This window comes from Lissotriton helveticus, chromosome 2_1, assembly GCF_964261635.1.
Source record: "Lissotriton helveticus chromosome 2_1, aLisHel1.1, whole genome shotgun sequence".
Classification (NCBI taxonomy): Eukaryota; Metazoa; Chordata; class Amphibia; order Caudata; family Salamandridae; genus Lissotriton; species Lissotriton helveticus.
The window spans coordinates 32,429,997-32,442,016 of record NC_136059.1 but is presented as its reverse complement, the minus strand read 5'-3'; the positions used below and the strand labels follow the sequence as shown (position 1 = coordinate 32,442,016).

The 12,020-nt window shown below is 48.1% G+C and overlaps 1 protein-coding gene across 1 annotated transcript in view; it reads right to left on the bottom strand.

Annotated features, from left to right (window-relative positions):
- Nucleotides 1-10,691: 10,691 nt before the first annotated feature.
- LOC144819190 (protein mab-21-like 3) overlaps nucleotides 10,692-12,020 on the bottom strand; it is a 112,952-nt gene continuing 111,623 nt past the window's right edge. Inside the window, 1 exon segment of the mRNA XM_078677166.1 lies at nucleotides 10,692-10,882. The gene's annotated coding sequence lies outside the window, so the exon portion shown is untranslated.

Sequence of the window (12,020 nt, the reverse complement as noted above, 5' to 3'; positions counted from 1 at the left end):
CCTGTCGGAGAATGCCAGGTTGTGAACAATCGAGAAAATTTCCCTCGATTGATTCTCCGCTGCAAGGATCTTAGAGGGAAAGTAGGCCGTTTTGGCAGCTAAGATAGCCTTCTTGTATTGGGCCAGAGTATTGATAAACTCAGATCTGAGAGAGGGGCAGTAATTCCTCCTCCAGGCACGCTCGGCTCGGCGTACCGCTAGTTTGGAGGTCTTGAGATCTTCTTTAAACCACAGGTTGGCGTCCTTCTCCCGCTTTGAAGTTACCCGCTTCAACGGGGTAACGGAGTCACAGCTTGAGGAGAGCCAGTGTTCAATGGCAATGGCTTGAGAGAGAGTGGATAAACCATGTAGGGTGGGGTAGGAAAAGGTTAGTGATGTGGATAATTTTTCGGGATCCACTCGGCTCCATGATGGGACCCACACATTCTTAGGGAGCGGGGGCCTGATAGAGGGGTTGATGGGGAGGGAGAAAAAGATCAAATGGTGGTTAGACCAGGTGCAGGGTGAGATAGATAGGGAGCTTACCGGACAATTTAGAGACCAGATCTGATCTAAAATGTGTCCTTTGACGTGAGTGGGGGAGTGAACATGGGATATAAAATTAAGGGATTGGAGGATGTCTGAAAACTCTCTAGAGGACGGACATTCTGCTGGGTCTATAGGCCAAAAATTAAAATCTCCCAATAATAAGATAGAGGAGTTATTAACCGTAAGGGTGGCCAATACCTCCTGAAACTCGGAGAGAAACAATAAAGGTGATTGAGGGGGGCGGTAGGTGAGAAAGCAAGTAAGAGGGGGAGTGGTAGATGTGGTACGAATGGCCAGATACTCTGTAGTGGCAATACCTGGCAAAGATAATAATTGAAAGGAAAGGTCAGCTCGAGCAATGACCGCTACACCACCTCCCGCCCTACCCGCAGAACGGTCAGCACGTAGGGCATAATATGGGGCGGGGAGAGTGGCCAGTAAAACGGGGAGGGAGTCGTCACTAAACCAAGTTTCTGTTAGGAAGAGAAGATCCGGTGCGTTGAGATCCAACAGCACCGACAGTTCGTGCGAATGGGCCACTGCTGACCGGGTGTTAAGGTAGTAGGCTGAGAGAGTCCTAGGTAATGCTGGGCTAGTATCTCCTTCGGGGGGGGGGAAGGGAGGGGACAAATCAAGAGAAGATATAAGGGAACGAGCAGAAGCGGGTAGAGACCAAGTACCTTGGAGACTGAGGAATTGGGGGGAAGTGTAGGTGATAAATTGGGCAGAATGGAGTGCCCCTGGCCCCGGTTGGTCACGGACGGGCGCAGACGGGCTTGCCTTAGGCGCACGTTCGGCGCGCAATCGTCGCGCCCGCTGCGCCCGTCCGCTGCGCTTCCGGCCAATGCACATATTTTTATGGCAGCGTTAAGGGCAGTGGGGGGGAGGGAGGGGGCGTGACCAGCGAGGTGGGCGGGGCTAAGTCCCTCGCTGGAAATGGCGATCGAGAGGAAAAGATTCCCCGTGACAGCGTCAAGTCGGCTATTCGGGGGTTTTAAAGTTCAATGCCTGGCTTCAGTGCAAGTAAGTTTTAAAAACACAATAATTCACAAGTTTTAAAAGCAAAATAACAATTCCTGCAGCGCTCCCGGCTTTCCGCCTCAGGAGGTTTTTGTTTGTATGCCCGCGCTTGTAGTCAGCGCGCCCTTTTAGCCTGGGGGGAGGGGGGCGTGACCAGCGAGGTGGGCGGGGCTAAGTCCCTCGCTGGAAATGGCGATCGAGAGGAAAAGATTCCCCGTGATAGCGTCAAGTCGGCTGTTCGGGGGTTTTAAAGTTCAATGCCTGGCTTCAGTGCAAGTAAGTTTTAAAAACACAATAATTCACAAGTTTTAAAAGCAAAATAACAATTCCTGCAGCGCTCCCGGCTTTCCGCCTCAGGAGGTTTTTGTTTGTATGGCCGCGTTTGTAGTCAGCGCGCCCTTTTAGCCTGGGGGGAGGGGGGCGTGACCAGCGAGGTGGGCGGGGCTAAGTCCCTCGCTGGAAATGGCAATCGAGAGGAAAAGATTCCCCGTGACAGCGTCAAGTCGGCTGTTCGGGGGTTTTAAAGTTCAATGCCTGGCTTCAGTGCAAGTAAGTTTTAAAAACACAATAATTCACAAGTTTTAAAAGCAAAATAACAATTCCTGCAGCGCTCCCGGCTTTCCGCCTCAGGAGGTTTTTGTTTGTATGCCCGCGCTTGTAGTCAGCGCGCCCTTTTAGCCTGGGGGGAGGGGGGCGTGACCAGCGAGGGGGGCGGGGCTAAGTCCCTCGCTGGAAATGGCGATCGAGAGGAAAAGATTCCCCGTGACAGCGTCAAGTCGGCTGTTCGGGGGTTTTAAAGTTCAATGCCTGGCTTCAGTGCAAGTAAGTTTTAAAAACACAATAATTCACAAGTTTTAAAAGCAAAATAACAATTCCTGCAGCGCTCCCGGCTTTCCGCCTCAGGAGGTTTTTGTTTGTATGGCCGCGCTTGTAGTCAGCGCGCCCTTTTAGCCTGGGGGGAGGGGGGCGTGACCAGCGAGGTGGGCGGGGCTAAGTCCCTCGCTGGAAATGGCGATCGAGAGGAAAAGATTCCCCGTGACAGCGTCAAGTCGGCTGTTCGGGGGTTTTAAAGTTCAATGCCTGGCTTCAGTGCAAGTAAGTTTTAAAAACACAATAATTCACAAGTTTTAAAAGCAAAATACCAATTCCTGCAGCGCTCCCGGCTTTCCGCCTCAGGAGGTTTTTGTTTGTTTAGCGAGTCCTCTAGACCATCAGCTCACCTAGCTGCCTTGAAAAAGAGAGCTGGAGCAATAACGTACTCTCTAATCCGACTTAACCAGTCCCTGAGTAGTCCTTCTGCAGAACCCATTCTGAAGGCGATTAAAGCCACTCTTCTCCCCGCCTTAAACTATGGGCATCAGGCCTTCCCTGGGGCATGTTCTGCCAGTCTCGACCACGCCCAAGTTTCCATTTATAAAAAAATCTTACATCTTCTGAACTTCATCCACAGGGCAAGACTACAACTGGAGCTGGGCCTTCAAAGACAATCTATTTTTTGTGAGGCTAATACCCTGAAATACTTTATAAGGACACTAAAAGCCGCAGACAACACCCTAAAATCCCGGTTGAAAGAAACTCTTGCCAGCCCTGGGAATCCGTGGAATTGTCAAATCATAAAGGCCATAAGATCGCTAGACATCGATAACTCATTACTAACCACAGACACTATTCCATACACAGTCTGGAAAAAGGTTATCAATAAGCAGGTCAGACAAATTTCCCACCGGATGGAATCCCAGGCGCTAAAAACATCAACTCTCTTGCTTCCCTGAATATCTCATACCTCCCTGGGGTACCTCAATCTTACCTCCTGGAAAATCTGAACGCAGTGGCTCGGAAGAACATAATGTTCATGCGTCTCCTAGGTCTGCGCTTCAACCGATGGGCTCCAACAATTGAGGAGGGGGCCTGCAGACTGCAACCACAGGTCCAAATCATGGTTGCATCTTCTGTGCTGTTGTCCCGCCCTTGACTCTCCCAGAAGACTTCTTTTAAAACCCTTATATTTAAAATGGGGCATCAGGACATGTTGGGAGACATCTGCCCTTTGCTTTACTTCCTTAGACACTCAAGTGCTTGCAAGGACTAGAAAATATGTGAGACTCCTGGACAATCTTTATTTACCCTCCTTGGCCCCTGCTCTTCCAGTTCCTCCCTCCTCAAAAACTTATCATAGACTTTTTTCGTCCCATGGCCTGTAGGGGAATTATTTGATATTCGACTGTTGCAAGAACAAGAAAAATTTAAGGTGGAACATTGGGCCCGCAAAGATCAAAACAACATCAAAATATAATTACCTGGGGGTCTGGTTTAGCGAGTCCTCTAGACCATCAGCTCACCTAGCTGCCTTGAAAAAGAGAGCTGGAGCAATAACGTACTCTCTAATCCGACTTAACCAGTCCCTGAGTAGTCCTTCTGCAGGACCCATTCTGAAGGCTATTAAAGCCACTCTTCTCCCCGCCTTAAACTATGGGCATCAGGCCTTCCCTGGCGCATGTTCTGCCAGTCTCGACCACGCCCAAGTTTCCATTTATAAAATTTTTTTACATCTTCCGAACTTCATCCACAGGGCAAGACTACAACTGGAGCTGGGCCTTCAAAGACAATCTATTTTTTGTGAGGCTAATACCCTGAAATACTTTATAAGGACACTAAAAGCCGCAGACAACACCCTAAAATCCCGGTTAAAAGAAACTCTTGCCAGCCCTGGGAATCCGTGGAATTGTCAAATCATAAAGGCCATAAGATCGCTAGACATCGATAACTCATTACTAACCACAGACACTATTCCATACACAGTCTGGAAAAAGGTTATCAATAAGCAGGTCAGACAAATTTCCCACCGGATGGAATCCCAGGCTCTAAAAACATCAACTCTCTTGCTTCCCTGAATATCTCATACCTCCCTGGGGTACCTCAATCTTACCTCCTGGAAAATCTGAACGCAGTGGCTCGGAAGAACATAATGTTCATGCGTCTCCTAGGTCTGCGCTTCAACCGATGGGCTCCAACAATTGAGGAGGGGGCCTGCAGACTGCAACCACAGGTCCAAATCATGGTTGCATCTTCTGTGCTGTTGTCCCGCCCTTGACTCTCCCAGAAGACTTCTTTTAAAACCCTTATATTTAAAATGGGGCATCAGGACATGTTGGGAGACATCTGCCCTTTGCTTTACTTCCTTAGACACTCAAGTGCTTGCAAGGACTAGAAAATATGTGAGACTCCTGGACAATCTTTATTTACCCTCCTTGGCCCCTGCTCTTCCAGTTCCTCCCTCCTCAAAAACTTATCATAGACTTTTTTCGTCCCCTGGCCTAGTATTCCTTTACTAATTTATTTTATTTTAGGCTTTGGAATCCTGTTATGTGATTACAATGTTAACTACAAGATTGCCTTTTTAGTTATATGTATAGGAACTTAAACCTTGATGGTTTTCTTAGTTTTTGCTTTTAACGTGATAATTGTGCTATGTTGACACTCCATCGCAATGGCTTTAATTAACTGTGCTAATTTAATAAGAAAAACTTCAAACATTCACTGGGGAGGGGTACAATTGAAAGGGGAGATTCTCCCCTTTCCAACGATACCTCTCCCGTCTTTGTATGTGCTCAGGGGGCTTAGATAGCCCCCTGAGCAAGTAGAAAGGGGAACTGGCTCATTTCAGTTTTGGTTTCACTGAAATGACCATTATGCTTTACAAATGATACCAGAGCCCGCATGGAGATTCTTCAATCCCGAGATCGACGGCTCAGACTAGCACCTTACCTCTGATCAACCAATGAGCGATTATTGACTGAAGAACTCTTTGGACAACGTGTAATTAACGGTTTGGACCACAGCCCCAGTGGCCATTGAAAAGAAACTCTTTACAAAAGGATCATAGGAAAGATATGCTTTCATCTCTATGGTGAGATTGTTTTAATCAGTTTTGCAGTACACAGATGAATTTATAAAAAAGGGAGTTGGCTTAAATAAGTACTCATATGTGTGAAGACTCCATCGAGGAGAACTGAGATTCCTCCGACATCCCACTTATTATAGTGGATAACTGTGTTGGGAGACACCACTATACAATTGTAAGCCTGAAGAAGGTGGTTTACCAGATTACTTCACCGAAACGCGTCACTTTGTTTTTAGATGTCACCCAAGCCACACCGATCCGCCAGGAATAAAATAATTGTATTAAGTGTGGAACCAGTGATTATAATAATTGTTGTTCCACTTGTTGTATGACCTTAGGCCCTTCTGGTCTTGGATATATATATTGTTTGTCTGTGAGATTCTCCCAAGTTTTTAATATAAATTGTGTTTTAATATATGACATACATGAAGATAGATAGTTTTTTTAATGAATCATAATATTGTGACACATACAAATAGGATGTGATGAAATAAAGATATATTGTATTGTAATCTTTTGGTTTTCTATTCAACTTTTGGTGATTTGATTGAATTGGAATGAAAGAAGTGTAAATGTGTATGCTCTAAAAGAGACCCAAATGGAGTTTGTGTTTATTCACTGAAATGGCGTCAGCGCGACGTGCGCGTTGATCGTCATTTCAGGGAAACCAGGGGGGGCCTCGAGAGCAGGGGAAGCTCTTCCTCAGCTCCCGAGGCTCTTAAGAGGGTACAGGGAATAACTCTGGTGCCCACACCAGAGGGATTCCCAGTGCCATGGCGTCGGACACACGGGAGCTGTCCGACGCACATGAGCACTGATGCGTCGGACGGCTCCCGCGCGTCAGAGGCATCGAAGGGGTTAAAGAAACATTGGGGCATATTCACAAGCCCCTATGCCACCACAACGTTACTTCCAGTGACGTTGTGGTGGAGAAAGGGGCTTCACCTTATTCACAAAGCAGCATTAAGACACCTAACGTGGCGTAATGCTGCTTGTGAAAAGGCCCCCTTTCACGATGTGTTTAGCATGATAGGGGCATGCAGTGGGTGTTGTGGTGGGTGTTCCACCGCAACACCCATTGATATTTACGCTGCCCTCTATTCACAAGGGCAGCGTAAATAGGTGTTAACGCCAAACTTAAGACTAAGTATGGGCAAATTTTGCGAATCAGCGGTTCGCGAATTTGCGCGAAATCGCAAAATAAATCTGCGAATTCGCGGATTTCCCTGCAAAATCGCAGATTTTTTTCCGATATTGCACCACCGCTAGTGTGTGTGGGAGGGGGCAAACGGGGGGCTTCTATGCGAGTTCACATGCCTCTTGTGTGTATAAAAGGACAGGCACCGATCAAAGCAGCAGATGAGGAGAAAGAAGCTTGTGGTCACAGGAACTGCACGGGGATAGAGCTCGTGAAAGTCAAGGATGCAAAGGCCTCCATCAAGCATCATAGCTAATTTTTGACGGTAGATATGGGGAGAACACACACCTGCCTAGCCTGGACAAAACGCACATTTTATTTGCGCCGATTAACTTTGCCATCGCGCTGAAGGACGCCAGGGTCCCTCGAGTGAGCTGTCCATCATAGCGGCTAAAGGGCGGGATGACGGTGCACACCACTAGTGTGTGTGGGGGGGCAAACGGGCGGGCTTTTATGCGAGTTCACATGCCTCTTGTGTGTATAAAAGGACAGGCACCGATCAGAGCAGCAGATCCGGGGAGAAAGAAGCTCGTGGTCACAGGAACTGCACGGGGATAGAGCTCGTGAAAGTCAAGGATGCAAAGGCCTCCATCAAGCATCATAGCTAATTTTCGACGGTAGATATGGGGAGAACACACAACTGCCCAGCCTGGACATAAGCACATTCTTTTTGGGCTGATTAACTTTGCCATCGCGCTGAACGGCGCCGGGGTCCCTCGAGTGAGCTGTCCATCAAAGTGGCTAAAGGGCGGGAAGACTGTGCACACCACTAGTGTGTGTGGGGGGCATACGGGTGGGCTTCTATGCGAGTTCACATGCCTCTTGTGTGTATAAAAGGACAGGCACCGATCAGAGCAGCAGATCCGGGGAGAAAGAAGCTCCTGGTCACAGGAACTGCACGGGGAAAGACCTCGTGAAATTCAAGGATGCAAAGGCCTCCATCAAGCATCATAGCTAATTTTCAACGGTAGATATGGGTAGAACACACACCTGCCCAGCCTCGACAAAGCGCAAATTTTTTCTAGGCTGATTAACTCCGCCATCGCGCTGAAGGGCGCCGGGGTCCCTCGAGTGAGCTGTCCATCATAGTGGCTAAAGGGCGGGAAGACGGTGCACACCACTAGTGTGTGTGGGGGGGGGAAAGCAGGCAGGCTTCTATGCGAGTTCACATGCCTCTTGTGTGTATAAAAGGACAGGCACCGATCAGAACAGCAGATCCGGGGAGAAAGAAGCTCGTGGTCACAGGAACTGCACGGGGATAGAGCTCGTGAAAGTCAAGGATGCAAAGGCCTCCATCAAGCATCATAGCTAATTTTCGACAGTAGATATGGGTAGAACACACACCTGCCCAGCCTGGATAAAACGCACATTTTTGGGGGGCTGATTAACTTTACCATCGCGCTGAAGGGTGCCGGGGTCCCTCGAGTGAGCTGTCCATCATAGTGGCTAAAGAGCGGGAAGACGCTGCACACCACTAGTGTGTGTGTGTGTGTGGTGTGGGGGCAAACGGGCGGCTTCTATGCGAGTTCACATGCCTCTTGTGTGTATAAAAGGACAGGCATCGATCAGAGCAGCAGATCCGGGGAGAAAGAAGCTCGTGGTCACAGGAACTGCACGGGGATAGAGCTCGTGAAGGTCAAGGATGCAAAGTCCTCCATCAAGCATCATAGCTAATTTTCAACGGTAGATATGGGGAGAACACACACCTGCCCAGCCTGGACAAAACACACATTTTTGTGGGGCTGATTAACTTTGCCATTGCGCTGAAGGGCGCCGGGGTCCCTCGAGTGAGCTGTCCATCATAGTGGCTAGAGGGCGGGAAGACGGTGCACACCACTAGTGTGTGTGGGGGGGCAAGCGGGTGGGCTTCTATGCGAGTTCGCATGCCTCTTGTCTGTATAAAAGGACAGGCACCGATCAGAGCAGCAGATCCAGGGAGAAAGAAGCTCGTGTTCACAGGAACTGCACAGGGATAGAGCTCGTGAACGTCAAAGATGCAAAGGCCTCCATCAAGCATCATAGCTAATTTTCGACGGTAGATATGGGGAGAACACACAACTGCCCAGCCTGGACATAAGCACATTCTTTTTGGGCTGATTAACTTTGCCATCGTGCTGAAGGGCGCCGGGGTCCCTTGAGTGAGTTGTCCATCATAGTGGCTAAAGGGCAGGAAGACGGTGCACACCACTAGTGTGTGTGGGGGGGCAAACGGGCGGGCTTCTATGCGAGTTCACATGCCTCTTGTGTGTATAAAAGGACAGGCACCGATCAGAGCAGCAGATCCGGGGAGAAAGAAGCTCGTGGTCACAGGAACTGCACAGGGATAGAGCTCGTGAAAGTCAAGGATGCAAAGGCCTCCATCAAGCATCATAGCTAATTTTCAACGGTAGATATGGGTAGAACACACACCTGCCCAGCCTGGACAAAGTGCATATTTTTTTGGGGCTGATAACTTTGCCATCGCGCTGAAGGGCGCCGGGGACCCTCGAGTGAGCTGTCCATCATAGTGGCTAAAGGGTGGGAAGACGGTGCACACCACTAGTGTGTCTGTGGGGGCCCGGGGGGCAAACGGGCGGGCTTCTATGCGAGTTCACATGCCTCTTGTGTGTATAAAAGGACAGGCACCGATCAGAGCAGCAGATCCGGGGAGAAAGAAGCTTGTGGTCACAGGAACTGCACGGGGATAGAGCTCGTGAAAGTCAAGGATGCAAAGGCCTCCATCAAGCATCATAGCTAATTTTCAAAGGTAGATATGGGGAGAACACACACCTGCCCAGCCTGGACAAAGCGCACATTTGTTTTGGGCTGATTAACTTTGCCATCGCGCTGAAGGGCATCATAGCTAATTTTCGACGGTAGATATGGGGAGAACACACACCTGCCCAGCCTCATCAAAACGCACATTTTTTTTGGGCTGATTAAGGAGTTACTGAATTTGACCTTCAACTCAGGCACCTGCTTTATCTATATCTGTAAGTGCTTCCTGCAGGAGCCTCGTTGTCTACTTGTGACTATTCTCTGACCCTGCTTCGAGGGTCAGAGCAGGGTCAGAGAATAGTTGCAAGTAGGCAAGAAGGCACAGCTCAGGAAGCACTTACAGGGTTACAGCAGGTGCCCAAGTTGAAGTTAATTTCTTTGTAACCATTTTGTAAATGGTTACTATTAAATTAGCTTAAACTTGGGCACCTGCTGTAACCCTGTAAGTGCTTCCTGAGCCAAATAAGTCCTGCTCGCGAATTCGTGGATTTTGCCGTGATTTCACGTGATTCGCGGATCGCGAAATCGCGATCCGCCTTGTGCAGCACACACGGAAAATGCAAAATGCCATGGTTTGTTTCTGTTCAGGAAAGTGCCCCTTCCTGTACATTAACAATTTTTTTAAATGCCAAATTTGTCACTTTCATGTGTGCTGCATGAAGCACCACAGATGAAATTTAACAAACCGGCATTTTAGGATTGTTTATGTGCAGGAAGGGGCACCTTCCTACACATAACCAATCCTCCCCTGCATGCAGACATCCTTGTACTCTAGTGCAAGGGTGCCTGCGTTGGCGGTAAGTTGTGAAACAGCGCAATCGCAGGGGGAAAATCAAGGCTGCACCATGTGCTTGTGAATATGGCGCAGCCTTGCTTTTCTGAAGTGGCGAAGAGAGGAGTTAAGCCAAGAAGGCTAACGCCTCTTGCTTGTGAATATTCCCCATTGTTTCTTGTCTGGGAGGTGCCAACGATGAAAACTTTGGGGGGTTGTGCAGGATTCTCTTCTTTTGCCCATGTCCAGAAGCGGGAAGTTTCAAACTTCAGCTCTACTTTGTTCTGCACTGATTAGGTCATCTACGCCTCAAGACCCATCACAGGTCAGAGGGAGCTACAGGCGTGTAGTCAGTTATTCTAGGGCCTATAGACTGCCCTGCTGCAGTCCTGACCGAGTTATCTTTACTCTTTGAAGGTACCTCGCCACTATCACTCAGGCACTGATCATAGTAAAAGGCTGTTTAATTGTTCTCACTTCATCGCTGTTGGAATAGACCACAATGAGGCAGCGAATGCATGCAATACTTTATTTTTTATAATTATACTTTGCCAATTGAATCTTTTTTTACCAACATAGTCACAATTTTATGTCAAGGCTTGATGACGTCCCAGATCTGGATCTCACGCTTCTTATTGGGTAATGTCTTCATTCATTGGTCATGGATGATGTCACATGGCATGACACGTCGAAAGAGAGGGCGGGGCTGTGGATGGAAAGAGAACGACATTAGAGGTCATGTACATCGCATCACCATAAGCCAATGGGAGTGAGAGGGTGGGAGATGATAGACATAGACATCATACATCATGTACGTGATACGTCACATGTCCATAAGCCAATGGGAGTCAGAGGGTGGGATATGATAGACATTATGGATCATAGATCATGCATCGTATACATGTTTCGTCACATCAACATAAGCCAATGGTAGTTTGTTGTAGTTTTTTCGACGCCCCTCCTCTCTTATGTACTGATCTGACTGAGATGCAGACACTAAGGGCACCTGCACACTCGCAATGCGTTGTGTTATAATAGTTCTTGTAACTACATGGTGCACATTTTAGCTGCCAAGCAGCTCTTTTCAAGTATTGTTGCCTGTAAGTAGGATGCTGCAAACACTTCCACATAGTAAAAGGTCATTTCTAAGCTGGAAGCTGTAAAGGACGCTCGGTGCTCTGCTGACCAGAAACAATTTTAAACAAACAGTGATAAATCCAACTGTCGTCTGACAGGATAACAATGCAAAAAGTATCATGTGGACAGAATATTGTGTCACAAATATCGAGGACCAATTATCGAGAGGGTAAGTGCAAAGGGGTAAGTATAGAGTTACTGTTCTTAACTCCACATCTTACCTTGAAGACGAGTATCCTCATTGTACATATATGTGGAGTGACGGATAGTGAAACTATGTTCACCCGTAGTAACTTACCTTCACAATATTTTTGTCCTCGATATTCTTCACACAATATTTTGGAATCGATATTCTGTCCAAACACCAAACCAGTATCCAACAGTTTATGGTTTTCTGATGTAAAAGAATTGGGTGTTGCACCCAGAGAAATCCTGCCTTCGTACAAAGGCCCCCGCAGGGAGTGTGAAAGTGATCCAATGGACTTTAAAAAGGATCTTTTCTTCGAGCCAGGCCTGGCGTGGGTGGGGCTGCAGAAGTGGTCATGCTCGACTCTTGACGGCTTTGATACCACTCACTTGCTTGCAGGAGAGTCTGGAAACCACAGTGGGGGTCTCCAACCAGAACCTTGGCTTGCCTGCTTCCTCCAGAATCAGAGAAAGGGGTGAGTATAGTACAAGCCACTCCAAGGGGTCCGACAAGTGGGAGC